The sequence below is a fragment of the Rhinoraja longicauda genome, chromosome 35 (assembly GCF_053455715.1).
Source record: "Rhinoraja longicauda isolate Sanriku21f chromosome 35, sRhiLon1.1, whole genome shotgun sequence".
In the NCBI taxonomy this organism is placed as follows: Eukaryota; Metazoa; Chordata; class Chondrichthyes; order Rajiformes; family Arhynchobatidae; genus Rhinoraja; species Rhinoraja longicauda.
This window is the reverse complement of record NC_135987.1, coordinates 20880029-20895028: the sequence shown is the minus strand read 5'-3', so window position 1 is coordinate 20895028 and position 15000 is coordinate 20880029. Positions and strand designations below refer to the sequence as shown.

Below are 15000 nucleotides of genomic sequence, written 5' to 3'. Positions count from 1 at the left end.
AAGAAAGCATGGGGAATTATCTGGAGATGGATTATTCTTTCACAGCAAACTTTGCTCGAGGATTCCTTTTGTAATTATAGTTTATAATCGCACTAGTGTGACAGAAATAATAACAGTACATAGTCCCTTGAGCAACCTTGCATTAGACCAGGCCAAGATTACTAGCATTCTCCCATTTAAGTGGATCTCGAGAGCATTCACCGCCAACATTTCTGGAATTCCTGCAAGGAAATGCGTTCTGCTTTATTGACTTGTTTTGCAATTCAATGTTGGGAGCAGCAGCAGCCAGGGGAACACTTGTGTGGAGGGGCTGAGATCACAGCAGCACCTCCTGGCAACGTTACCCAGTGCCATGTCATGAGCCAAGGACAGCCAGACCAGCTGGGAAAGGAACTGAAACAGATACATAGCACACACACTCAGCAGAAAGGAAACCTGATAAAATAATAAGAACACACAGAGTTGGATTGTATTGCATTGAATTTGGAAGGAATGGTTGACGTTTCCAAGAAGGGTCTCGACCCGAAACGTCACCCGTTCCTTCTGTCCAGAGATGCTGCCTGACCTGCTGAGTTACTCCAGCATTTTGTGTCTATCTTCAGTGTAAACCAGCATCTGCAGTTCCTTCCTACACCCTTCATATTTATAATAATAATTTGTTAAAGGACGAAGGTAGACCTTGCAAGTTGGGTCACTAATCAGCTGACCTCTCCAGGGCCAGAATGGCCTCTTCCTGTCTCAACGTTGCTCTGTAATTTATATTTGGATGCTGAAACTATTCTGGGTGGATGGGGTACTCTCAGTGTACCCGGCAGTTAAACTGCCTGGGAAGGCCACACGAGTCTCACACGCAGGGCAATTGCCATGCCCTCTGTCTCTTGCTATGTAGATTAGTGCCCCCATTATAACATCAGATTACCTGCACCAATTTTTATTTTTAAAAGGTTAATACATCAAGGAACATAGGTGCTGAAGAAACTCGGATCCAGCACCTAACGAAGGTCAGGCAAAACAGATACAAATGCTGGAGTAACTTAGTGTGCCAGGCAGTATCTCTGAAGAACATGGATGGGTGACGTTTCGGGTCGGGACAGGATAGGTTCAGTCTGAAGAAGGGTCTCGACCCGAAACGTCACCCATTCCTTCTCTCCCGAGATGCTGCCTGACCTGCTGAGTTACTCCAGCATTTTGTGAATAAATCGATTTGTACCAGCATCTGCAGTTATTTTCTTATAGGTTTAGTTTAGTCTAGTTTAGAGATACCGCGCAGAAACAGGCCAATAGACAATAGGTGCAGGAGTAGGCCATTCGGCCCTTCGAGCCAGCACCGCCATTCAATGTGATCATGGCTGATCATTCTCAATCAGTACCCCGTCCCTGCTTTCTCCCCATACCCCCTGACTCCGCTATCCTTAAGAGCTCTATCTAGCTCTCTCTTGAATGTATTCAGAGAATTGGCCTCCACTGCCTTCTGAGGCAGAGAATTCCACAGATTCACAACTCTCTGACTGAAAAAGTTTTTCCTCATCTCCGTTCTAATTGGCCTACCCCTTATTCTTAAACTGTGGCCCCTGGTTCTGGACTCCCCCAACATTGGGAACATGTTTCCTGCCTCTAATGTGTCCAACCCCTTAATAATCTTATATTACCACCGCATATCCACCTATCACTCACCAGGATTTGCCTTGCCCTCACCTATCTTCCAGTTTTCTCCCCCGCCCCACCTGTGAACCCCCTCCATCACAATCAATCTGACCCCAAACGTCACCCATTCCTTCTCTCCAGAGATGCTGCCTGACCTGATGAGTTACTCCAGCATTTTGTGTCTACCTTCGATTTAAACCAGCACCTGCAGTTCCTTTCCACACAGTCTGAAGAATGGTCCGCACTAAACGACGTACGTTCCTAAGTGATCGGGGCAGAGCCAGGCCATTCGGCCCATCATGTCCACTCTGCCATTCAACCACGGCTGATCTATCTTTCATCTATCCATGTTCTCCAGAGATGCTGTTGGCTTACTCCAACACTTTGCTTCTCTTTTTGTAAACCAGCATCTGCAGTTCCTGGTGTCTGTCAACAGCACAGCTTCAAATGGTTACTGGTTTCGATTGCCCTAATCGAACATTTGCAGCAACCATTCTGGAAAGCAAGCTCACAAGATCTGAAGGGGTTAAACAGAAAACGCACTGTATCATAACAGATCCAGCGAGGCAGAAAGATATTTTAAATTGCTTTTTTTTAAAAAAAGAAGAGGCTCTATGAACAAAGCACATTATCAGAACAAGAATTTTTTCAGTCAATGAGGTACTCGGATAGTTAATTAAAACAGGATGAAGTGCCAAAAACTATAATGGGCTGTCGAGGTGTAGCTTGTCATTCCCCCACCCTGCACCATTCCCCTGCTGACAACTCGGGGCTATATTTCTTGGAAAACCAACAGCACTTAGAAACATCGTGAGATATTGATTAGCAAATTAGCGCGGTGTGATCCGAGATATTTGTCTTCCTCCATCGCAATGATTGGGGCTTCTGCAAGCATTGTGGTAACGCACAGATAAGACTGCAATTATGTACGACTAAATGAGAGACAATCAAATAAATTGCTGGTGGATTGGCAGAGCGGTGGAAACACAATGTTAGCATTCATTTCAGCCATGATCACATTGAATGGTGGTGCTGGCTCGAAGGGCCGAATGGCCTCCTCCTGCACCTATTGTCTCTTGTCTAAAAGGGAAATAGACAATCGGTGTAGGAGTAGGCCATTCGGCCCTATGAGCCAGCACCGCCATTCACCGTGATCATGGCTGATCATCAATAGACAATAGGTGCAGGAGTAGGCCATTCGGCCCTTCGAGCCAGCACCGCCATTCAATGTGATCATGGCTGATCATTCTCATCCACAATCAGTACGCCGTTCCTGCCTTCTCCCCATACCCCTTGACTCCGCTATCTATAAGAGCTCTATCTGGAGCTTTTTTCGAGTGGATTAGAACTCAAAACCAAGGACATAATTCTTTATAAGGGGCCGGTCATAAGGAATGCATTTGAAGTATTGCGAGCAGTTTTAGGCCCCATATACGAGGAGCGTTGTGCTGGCATTGGAGAGGGTCCAGAGGAGGTTTACAAGAATGATAATCCCGGGGATGATTGGGTTAACATGTGATGAGCATAGTGGGGGAAGAGGGGGGTAGCTGTGGGGGGGAATTAAATGGCACGGTGGCGCAGCGGTAGTGCTACTGCCGTACAGAGACCCGGGTTCGATCCCGACTACAGGTGCTGTCTGTACGGAGATTGTACGTTCTCCCCGTGACCCGAGTGGATTTTCCCCTGGATCTTATGTTTCCTCCCACAATCCAAAGATGTACAGGTTTGATGTAAAATTGTCCCTAGTGTGTGTAGGGTGAAGGCGGTGGGCCGAAGGGCCTGCTTCTGTGCTATATCTCTAAACTTAACTAATCAGAAGGCAGGATTAGTGTAAATGGGTTGGAACTCACTCAGGGAGACCAAGAGTGTCTTTCTGTACTCTCTGTATAAAACTAGACCTGACTATTATATACTTGGGGCTTAGGAATGAGCCACTAACATGGACACAGGCCCCACAGAAGCTGGTGGGTCTAAATGATAGGAGCCTGCTTGGGGACAGAATGGGGAAGAGTGTACTCAAAAAGGGGTTAGCTATGGAGGTTCAGTCACTGACTACATTCAAGACCGATCAATGGATTTGAGTTTGAGTTTAGTTTATCGTCATGTGTACCGAGGTACAATGAAAAGCTTATGTTGCGTGCTAACCAGTCAGCAGAAAGACAACACACGATTACAGTTGAGCCATCCACAGATACATGATAAAGGGAATAACGTTTAGTACAAGGTAAAGTCCAGTAAAGTCCAATTAAAGACAGTCCGAGATCTCCAATGAGGTAGATAGTAGATAGTTATCAGCGCACAGACTAGGTGAACATTTTGTTGAAAACCTACGCTCTGTCCACCAAGCTGTGCTGGGTCTCCCGGTTGCCAACTATTTTAACTCCCCTTCCCAATTCAAAACCGACCTGCCAGTCCTGGACCTCTTCTGACCTTCCAGTGCCAGTGAGGAGGTGCAGCCCTGACTTTATTACCATTTCAGACTCTTTATGGGTTAATGTAGGTTTAAAGGAAAATGGCTTGCATGAACACGATGGGCCAAAAGGCCTGTTTTCGTGCTGGATCTCTCTTTATTATAATAACTCAATTTCCGGTATTTGTCATTTATCTTTTAGAGAACGTCAGCAAACAAAAAGCCACTTGTAGATGCAAGCGTTCCATTCTGCGCCCCACCTCACAAAATGCCCACCACCCCATCAGCAGATGTCTACAGTTCCCACATTGCCCTGGACTCAGAATAGAAGCAAGTCTTCTTCAATCGGTAGGATAAAAAGGTGATGATATAGGAACAAGGCAAGATGGTGATGCAGGTACACGGTAAGGTGATGATATAGGAATGTATCACACATCGCCTGATGCGGCTCGGCCGCTGGACTTAACAGTGCCCGGTGCGGCTCGGCCGCGGGGCCTTCCATCGCCCGGTACGGCCGCGGGACGGTTCAGCGCCATGGGGATGTTGTACAAACCATGCAACCAAGGACTTGATCCTTCATCCACTATGTCATATCATCAGATCACCTCATTAGAGTAAGGTGCCCCTATTACAACTAAAGGTTATCAAAGCTCACATGGACTATAAAATGATTGATAATCATTCTGGATTATTCATACACAGTAATCAGAACGTCAAAAGTTCTTAAGTGATAAGAGCAGAATTAGGCCATTCGGCCCATCAAGTCTACTCTACCATTCAATCATTGAGAGGTCTATCTCTCCTTTCTAACCCCATTTTCCTGCCTTCTCCCCATAACCCCTGACACCCGTACTAATCGAGAATCTATCAATCTCTGCCTTAAAGATATCCATTGCCTTAAAGATATCCATTGACGGCCTCCACAGTCTTCTGTGGCAATGAGTTCCATAGATTCACCACCCTCTGACTAAAGAAATTCCATCTCATCTCCTTCCTAAAGGAATGCCCTTTAATTCTGAAGCTGTAACCTTTGGTCCTAGACTCTCCCACTAGTGGAAACATCCTCTCCACATCCACTCTATCCAGGCCTATTAATCAATTTAATAACATTATTGGATCCTTACCGATCACTTCACAACTTCGGACAGGAGTGTCAATGTGCCTTTAGAAGCCTGGAACAAAATAAAGAATTTATATTAGTTATTAAGTAAAAATTTACATTAAGTAAAACCCTCCTGTAAAAACTCCAAGACCAGGTGAAAGTAGCCTCGGACTGAATATATGGAGCCAATCTTGCAGCCAAACTATCAGTAAAAATAGAACTGGCAGATAACCAACTATATACACAGAGTGCTGGAGTAACTCAGCGGGTCAGGCAGCATCTCTGGAGAACATGGATAGGTGACGTTTCACAGAGTGCTGGAGTAACTCAGTGGGTCAGGCAGCATCTCTGGAGAACATGGATTGGTTTTTGGTTCTTGGTCCTCCAAAATATTCCAAATGGAATTTAAACTGGAGGTGGCGGAATATGGACTTAAACAAGAAGGGCTTCTTGGAGAAGAGCTGCCTTAAATGTAGTTGTGTCGGAAGTGGCTGTTTGTCTTTCTTTTTTTCTTGTCTATTTGTTAGTGTTAGATGTATGAAATAGTCTATCTTTAGCTGTGTATATATGGGGGGTGGGGGGGGGGGGGTTGGGGGAAACCTTTAAAAATCTCTTCCTCAACGGAGATGCGACCCTTTCCGAGTCGTATCTCCGTTTGCTCTGGAAAAAAAAACGCGGGGCCTTCCATCGCCCGCGGGGCCTTCCATCGCCTGATGCGGCTCGGCCGCTGGACTTAACAGTGCCCGGTGCGGCTCGGCCGCGGGGCCTTCCATCGCCCGGTACGGCCGCGGGACGGTTCAGCGCCAGGTGCGGCTCGGCCGCGGGGCCTTCCATCGCCCGGCGCGGCTCGGCCGTGGGACTTTACATCGCTGGTGCGGCTCGGCCGCGGGGCGTTCCATCGCCTGGCGCGGCTCGGCCGCGGGACTTTACATCGCTGGTGCGGCTCGGCCGCGGGACTTTACATCGCCCGGCGCGGCTCGATCGCGGGACCTGGCATCGCCCGGCGAGGCTCGGCCGCGGGACTTTACATCGCTGGTGCGGCTCGGCCGTGGGGCCTTCCATCGCCCGGCACGGCTCGGCCGCGGGACTTAGCTGCGCACGGTACGGCCGCGGGGCCTTCCATCGCCCGGCTCGGCCGTGGGATGTTTCAGCGCCCGGTGTGGCTCGGCCGCGGGGACTTGGGCGTGGGGAAGAGAGCGGAAGTTTTGTTGCCTCCATCACAGTGAGGGGGTGTTTGGAGTCACTGTGATGGATGTTTGTGTTGGGGTCATGTGTCTTGTGTTTCTTTTTTTGTGTGACTGCTGGTAATGTAATTTTGTTCGGTACCTCGGTACCGAATGACAAATAAAGGCTCTGTATCTGTATCTGTATCTCTGTGTCTGGTTGAGTAACTATAGTAGGGTGAAGACTATTCCATGCTTTAATTGTGCGAGGAAAAAATGAATTGCTACACACATCTGTCTTGATAGCTGATATCTCAAATTGAATCGAACGCCCTCGTCTACTCCTGATTTGCGGAGCATTTGGATAGCAGTAACAGGATCATTCCGAGTCAGCATGGATTTACGAAGGGGAAATCATGCTTGACAAATCTACTGGAATTTTTTGAGGATGTAACTAGGAAAATTGACAGGGGAGAGTCAGTGGATGTGGTGTACCTCGACTTTCAGAAAGCCTTCGACAAGGTCCCACATAGGAGATTAGTGGGCAAAATTAGGGCACATGGTATTGGGGGTAGGGTACTGACATGGATAGAAAGTTGGTTAACAGACAGAAAGCAAAGAGTGGGGATAAATGGGTCCCTTTCGGAATGGCAGGCAGTGACCAGTGGGGTACCGCAAGGTTCGGTGCTGGGACCCCAGCTATTTACGATATACATTAATGACTTAGACGAAGGGATTAAAAGTACCATTAGCAAATTTGCAGATGATACTAAGCTGGGGGGTAGTGTGAATTGTGAGGAAGATGCAATAAGGCTGCAGGGTGACTTGGACAGGTTGTGTGAATGGGCGGATACATGGCAGATGCAGTTTAATGTAGATAAGTGTGAGGTTATTCACTTTGGAAGTAAGAATAGAAAGGCAGATTATTATCTGAATGGTGTCAAGTTAGGAGGACGGGGAGTTCAACGAGATCTGGGTGTCCTAGTGCATCAGTCAATGAAAGGAAGCATGCAGGTACAGCAGGCAGTGAAGAAAGCCAATGGAATGTTGGCCTTCATAACAAGAGGAGTTGAGTATAGGAGCAAAGAGGTCCTTCTACAGTTGTACCGGGCCCTGGTGAGACCGCACCTGGAGTACTGTGTGCAGTTTTGGTCTCCAAATTTGAGGAAGGATATTCTTGCTATGGAGGGCGTGCAGCGTAGGTTCACTAGGTTAATTCCCGGAATGGCGGGACTGTCGTATGTTGAAAGGCTGCAGCGATTGGGCTTGTATACACTGGAATTTAGAAGGATGAGGGGGGATCTTATTGAAACATATAAGATAATTAGGGGATTGGACACATTAGAGGCAGGAAACATGTTCCCAATGTTGGGGGAGTCCAGAACAAGGGGCCACAGTTTAAGAATAAGGGGTAGGCCATTTAGAACGGAGATGAGGAAGAACTTTTTCAGTCAGAGAGTGGTGAAGGTGTGGAATTCTCTGCCTCAGAAGGCAGTGGATGCCAGTTCGTTGGATGCTTTCAAGAGAGAGCTGGATAGAGCTCTTAAGGATAGCGGAGTGAGGGGGTATGGGGAGAAGGCAGGAACGGGGTACTGATTGAGAGTGATCAGCCATGATCGCATTGAATGGCGGTGCTGGCTCGAAGGGCTGAATGGCCTACTCCTGCACCTATTGTCTATTGTCTATTGATAGGTTTGGGTTTGGTGTAGATGTGGTCATCTATGTCGAGCTGACCATTTAACATTTTGTAAAAACAGGTCAAACGGTGGGCTTTACGTCTGTCTTGGAGAGTGTTCACCCCAATGAATTTAGAAGTTCGGTAACACTTGCTTCTCTCTCAAAGGTATTTGTAACAAAACGAGCTGCCTGTCTTTGGACACGCTCGATGGAAGAAATGTTTTTAATTGTGTATGTGTCCCATGCTGCAACTGCGTAGTCCAAATGTGGTTTAACAAGGGTGAAGAATAGGTGACGTTTCAAGATCTAACTATAGACAATAGACAATAGGTGCAGGAGGAGGCCATTCGGCCCTTCGAGCCAGCACCGCCATTCAATGTGATCATGGCTGATCATTCTCAATCAGGACCCCGTTCCTGCCTTCTCCCCATACCCCTGACTCCGCTATCTTTAAGAGCTCTATCTAGCTCTCTCTTGAATGCATTCAGAGAATTGGCCTCCACTGCCTTCTGAGGCAGAGAATTCCACAGATTCACAACTCTCTGACTGAAAATGTTTTTCCTCATCTCATTTCTAAATGGCCCACCCCTTATTCTTAAACTGTGGCCCCTTGTTCTGGACTCCCCCAACATTGGGAACATGTTTCCTGCCTCTAACGTGTCCAACCCCTTAATAATCTTATACGTTTCGATAAGATCTCCTCTCATCCTTCTAAATTCCAGTGTATACAAGCCTAGTAACTAGACTTATCATCTCAGCTGGCTTGAAAAGACAAGACCGACATGATGCCCAAATCATCATTTAGCCTGGAAGCATCGAACAGGTTGATGCGCACACAGACCTGTTTCACAGCAAAGGAGACTGCCGTCTTAGTAACTAGTTCATAGTCAAAGACTTGGTTGGATGTATGACAGAAGCAAAATGCTGGAGTAACTCAGCGGGTCAGACAGCATCTGGGGAGAGAAGGAATGGGTAACATTTCGGGTTGAGATCCTTCTTCGACCCATCTACTTCAGATGCTTCGAAGGGTCTCGACCCGAAACATCACCCATTCCTTCTCTCCCCAGATGCTGTCTGACCCGCTGAGTTACTCCAGCATTTTGTGTCTACCTTCGATTTAAACCAGCATCTGCAGTTTTTTTCCTACACGTCAAGCTGTGATCAGTCCTTCTCGATACGTTGCTCTTATATCCTGGGCTGGAAGCAACTGACATTTCTATATTTATTTTTGAGTTTCAGTTTTAGCTTTAGAGATACAGCGCAGAAACAGACCTTCGGTCCACCGGGTCAGCGCCGCCCAGCGATCCCCGCACATTAACATTGTCCTACACACACTAGTGAGACAATTTTTCATTGATACAAAGCTGATTAACCTACAAAACTAGTTCAAATTCTGAAGGTACACTCAAAATGCTGGAGTAACTCAGCGGGACAGGCAGCATCTCTGGAGAGACGGAGTGGGTGATGTTTCGGGTCGAGACTCTTCTTCAGACTGATCTTGGTGGGAAGCATGCTTGATCAGGTACACCACATAAATAATTAACTGTACAAGCTTCATGCTGAAATTGGGAAAACGGAGTTTTATAATTACTCTAGGTAAACAGCTGAACCAAGGTCATTTTTGCTTGTTGTGTGGAGAAATGTTCCCATCCACCAACCAGTTACAGTTCGTGTCAGAGACCAATGATTTACTCGGAAGGATCCCGACCTAAAACGTTGTCAGTCTGTCCCCTCCAGAGGAGCTGCCTGGGCCACTGAGCTCCTCCAGCACGTTGTGTTTTGATTCGCTCAGATTGCTGCTGGTCCACAATGCCCAGACTCGAGTGTTTATTGTCCTCTGTGCCCACAACGGAACAATGAAACGCTTACTTGCAGCAGCGTAACAGGCCAGGAAACACTATACACACAGGTAATATATCATAAACAAAAACAATCAATAACTTAATAACCCCAAAACTAGTGCAAATAGTCTAAAGTCCTTTGTGAAATCAAAGACAGTCCATAGTACATAGTTAAGATTAGGGTTGTGTTGTGTTCAAGATCCGGATGGTTGTCGGGTAGAAATCTCCATAAACCTAGGTTTACACACTTCTGTACCTTCTTCCTGATGTTGGTAACATAGAATCATAGAAACATAGAAAATAGGTGCAGGAGTAGGCCATTCGGCCCTTCGAGCCTGCACCGCCATTCAATGTGATCATGGCTGATCATCCAACTCAGTATCCCGTACCTGCCTTCTCTCCATACCCCCTGATCCCTTTAGCCACAAGGGCCATATCTAACTCCCTCTTAAATATAGCAAATGAACTGGCCTCAACTACCTTCTGTGGCAGAGAATTCCACAGATTCACCACTCTGTGTGAAAAAAAACTTTCTCATCTCGGTCCTAAAAGACTTCCCCCTTATCCTTAAACTGTGACCCCTTGTTCTGGACTTCCCCAACATCGGGAACAATCTTCCTGCATCTAGTCTGTCCAACCCCTTAAGAATTTTGTAAGTTTCTATAAGATCCCCCCTCAATCTTCTAAATTCCAGCGAGTACAAGCCGAGTCTATCCAGTCTTTCTTCATATGAAAGTCCTGCCATCCCAGGAATCAATCTGGTGAACCTTCTCTTTACTCAATCTATGGCAATAATGTCTTTCCTCAGATTAGGAGACCAAAACTGCACGCAATACTCCAGGTGTGGTCTCACCAATGCCCTGTACAACTGCAGCAGAACCTCCCTGCTCCTAAACTCAAATCCCCTCGCTATGAATGCCAACATACCATTCGCTTTCTTCACTGCCTGCTGCAGTAGCGAAATGTGAGTGTGTCTGGGAGGTGTGGGTCTTTGATGACACTGGCTGATTTAGTTCAGCACAGTGATTCATGCGTCAAATGGCAATGGCCTTATTGCAAATAGTTTAGATTAGTATAGCTTAGTTTATTGTCACGTGCACTGAGGTACAGTGAAAAGCTTTTGTCACGTGCCAACCAGCCAGCGGAAGGACAAGACATGTTTACAATCGAGCCGTCCGCAGTGTACAGATACATGACAAAGGGAATAACGTGGGTAACGTTTGTGCAAGATAGAGCCAGTAATGTCTGGTGCAGGATAGTCCGTGGGTCTCCAATGAGGTAGATGGGAGCTCAGGAATGCTCTCCAGTTTGTTTGAGACAGTGCCTCCTGTAGATCCCATGGATGGGGGAGAGGGCAGTACTTGTGATGGACCAGATGGTCGGAGTCCACCATGCGTTGTAATCTCCTGCGGTCCTGGGAGTTCACGGTGCTGAACCAGGCCATGATCCAACCAGTCAGCGTGTGCAGACTGCTCCACAGACTCAAGCACAAAATTCAGGCCAACATCTCCCCAGGTTCGAAGACTTGGAGGAGCACTGGGACCAGAGGGTTTGGGGATGAAACAGATCACAGTGGTCACAGATAAAATCATGAGAGGAATAGATCGGGTAGATGTGGAGTCTCTTGCCCAGAGTAGGGGAATCGAGGACCAGAGGACACAGGTTCAAGATGAAGGGGAAAAGATTTAATAGGAATCGGAGGGGTAACCTTTTCACACAGAGGGTGGTGGATCTATGGAACAAGCTGCCAGAGGAGGTAATTGAGGCTGGGACTATCCCATTGTTTAAGAAACAGTTAGACAGGTACATGGATAGGACAGGTTTGGAGGGATATGGACCAAGTGCAGGCAGGTGGGACTAGTATAGCTGGGACATGTTGGCCAGTGTGTGCAAGTTGGGCCGAAGGGCCTGTTTCCACACTGTATCACACTGTGACTCTATGACTCTAATTATTCTTCCAAAGATAGACACAAAATGCTGGAGTAACTCAGCGGGACAGGCAGCATCCCTGGAGAGAAGGAATGGGTGGCGTTTAGGGTCGAGACCCTTCTTCAGACCGCTGAAGAAATGTCTCGACCCAAAACATCACCCATTCCTTCTCCCCAGAGATGCTGCCTGTCCCGCTGAGTTACTCCAGCATTTTGTGTCTATCTTCGGTTTAAACCATCATCTGCAGTTCCTTCTAGCACATTGTTTATCCAACACTGCCTGTATGGTCCATTCCTGTTTCAAACTTCTCCAATTATTTTGCAGATCGTTGAAGGAAACTGAAACTCTCAGAGCAGTGAAGCAAGCATATTTCAGGAGTACACGTCTCAGAATAGGCAAGCAAACTGTTCACCAGAATGGAAAGTATCCTATTAACCTTTCTGAAGACTTACATCTAAACGACCTAATTGAAAATGCTGGGGGTGGAATAACCCTGTGAACTAGATTCGGTTTGTCGTTTGTGCACTCATTAGGCACCAGGCAGAAGACTATTTTAAAATTTGAACTAGATTAAATTTCCAAAGATAGAAGCTTAATTTCAGGTGCAGATTTCAGAGTTCAAGGTTGGGGAGACCCAGTTGATTGGTGAATACCTGGGTAGGACTCGCGTAGATCATAGGTTCAAGGAGAAGAATTAGGCCACTCGGCCCATAAAATCTACTCTGCCATTCAATCATGGCTGATCTATCTCTCCCTCCTAACCCCATTCTCCTGCCTTCTCCCCATAACCCCTGACACCCGTACTAATCAAGAATCTATCAATCTTCATTTTAACGATACCCACTGACTTGGCCTCCACAGCCGTCTGAAGCAATTAATGCCATGGCTTCACCACCCTCTGACTAAAGAAATTCCTCCTCATCTCCATTCTGGAGGTACGTCTTTTAATTCTATGACATCTGGTCCAAGACTATCCCTCTAATGGAAACATACTCTCCACATTCACTACAAGGTTCCAACTACAAGCTGTCTTTCCATCAGAATTCATAACAGTTCAACAGCCGTGACATTTTTTTACCACTGGAACAGTAAGAAGCAGATTTGGTTTAGTTTAGAGATGTAGCGTGGAAACAGGCCCTTCGGCCCACTGAGTCCGCGCCGACCAGCGATCCCCGCACATTAACACTATTCTACACACACTAGGGACAATCTTCGGTAGAATGCACGCGCGGTTGTATGCAAGCCCCAGTATGTTGTATCCCAGTCGCATAGTGACTTTAACGAACAAAAGATCAGGTGATTTAATCAAAGGGATAAAAATGTTGCAGCAAAACCAGGAAACCAATATTTACAGGGAAACAACTAAAGGCCAGGAGGGAGAGAGCTGAAGGTAAGCGAAGTAACTGGACTGCAATGAAAATTTTATGGCAACATATCAAAGTATAAAAAACACAGATTTAATGCAGACAGGTTGCGAGGAGATCTATTCCATGTGGGCTAGTTTGGGTAAAAGCTCCATTAGAGGAGGATAACTAAACACTTCGCGATGATAAAAATGCACTCTGGAATATTAGCGCTCCAATCAATTACACTGCAATTTAATCTGGGCCAGAAACCCACAGCACTTTGGCTGAAACGCATTAAAAGATATTTGTGCAACCGTTCTGTGCTGAGAGATTTGGTGCAAAGCCATTGGAAGCCGACCACCACACTCGCCCTCTGTCTCGGAGGCCTTCAGAGAACCTTCCTGGGAAACCTCTCTCCTGAAATTCTACAAATTAGGCGCCAGGATAGAGTTCAACATCCGTACATGGAGGAATCGGACGTAAAAAGCAGCTTCGAAATGTTCTCCTTGCGTGAGGCCTTGGCAAAACCACACTCAGGGATACTTCCGATGGATTTGGGACACATATTACTGTATCAACAGGAGCTTTGGAAAGGATTTCACAGGATGGAATGGTATCGAAGGGATGTGAACGCCATTAAATAGGTATGAAGGAACTGCAGACGCTGGTTTACACCGAAGATAGACACAAAATACTGGAGTAACTCAGCGGGACGGGCAGCATCTCTGGAGAGAAGGAATGGGTGACGTTTAGGGTCGAGACCCTTCTTCAAAGTCCCGCCCCCTTGCCTGACACCAGTCTGAAGAAGTGTCTCGACCCAAAACGTCACCCATTCCTTCTCTCCAGAGATGCTGTCTGACCCACTGAGTTACTCCAGCATTTTGTGTCTATCTATGGTTTAAACCAGCATCTGCAGTTCCTTTCTACACAAACGATAGCAAGCAAGCAAGGGCGTTTGGAAGAAGTGTAATCACTGGGAGATCCAAACCTGATGAATGGGTAACATGAAACAAGGACAATGGAGATGGCCCTGCTCATCAACAATTCCAGGCGAGGCCATGAAGGCAGACAGGCAACTTAGGTAAAACATCATTACTGATGCAGTGAAACATCTGTGGATGCAGAGGTAGCGTTGCTGCCTCACAGCTCCACAGACCCAGGTTCCATCCTGACTACGGGTGCTGTCTGTACGGAGTTTGTACGTTCTCCCCGTGACCTGTGTGGGTATTCTCCGGGTGCTTCGGTTTCCTCCCACACTCCAAAGACACGCAGGTTTGTAAGTTAATTGAATTTGGTTAAATTTGTACTTGAGTCTGGACTGATTGCATTTAGGTTTTGTTATTTTGATCTATTTCGATAGCACGCTTTTCACAGGACCTCAGTACACCGCAGCACGGTGGCGCAGCGGTAGAGTTGCTGCTTTACAGCGAATGCAGCGCCGGAGACTCAGGTTCGATCCCGACTACGGGTGCTGCACTGTAAGGAGTTTGTACGTTCTCCCCGTGACCTGCGTGGGTTTTCTCCGAGATCTTCGGTTTCCTCCCACACTCCAAAGACGTACAGGTTTGTAGGTTAATTGGCTGGGTAAAATGTAAAAATTGTCCCTAGTGGGTGTAGGATAGTGTTAATGTACGGGGATCGCTGGGCGGCGCGGACTTGGTGGGCCGAAAAAGGCCTGTTTCCGCGCTGTATATATATGATGATATGATATGTAACAATAATAAATCTAAACCTACAGTGGGGGAGTTACATACAGAGCTACACACACACACACGCACGCGCACACACACACACACACACACATGCACACGCACACACACACATGCACACGCGCACACACACACACACACACACACATGCACACGCACACAAACTCGGTGAAGCCAAA

The 15000-nt window shown here is 46.9% G+C and overlaps 1 protein-coding gene across 1 annotated transcript in view; it reads right to left on the bottom strand.

Moving 5' to 3' along the window:
- ndst2a (N-deacetylase/N-sulfotransferase (heparan glucosaminyl) 2a) overlaps nucleotides 1-15000 on the bottom strand; it is a 267101-nt gene that overhangs the window by 206657 nt on the left and 45444 nt on the right. The window contains 1 exon segment of the mRNA XM_078428539.1: nucleotides 5179-5226. The gene's annotated coding sequence lies outside the window, so the exon portion shown is untranslated.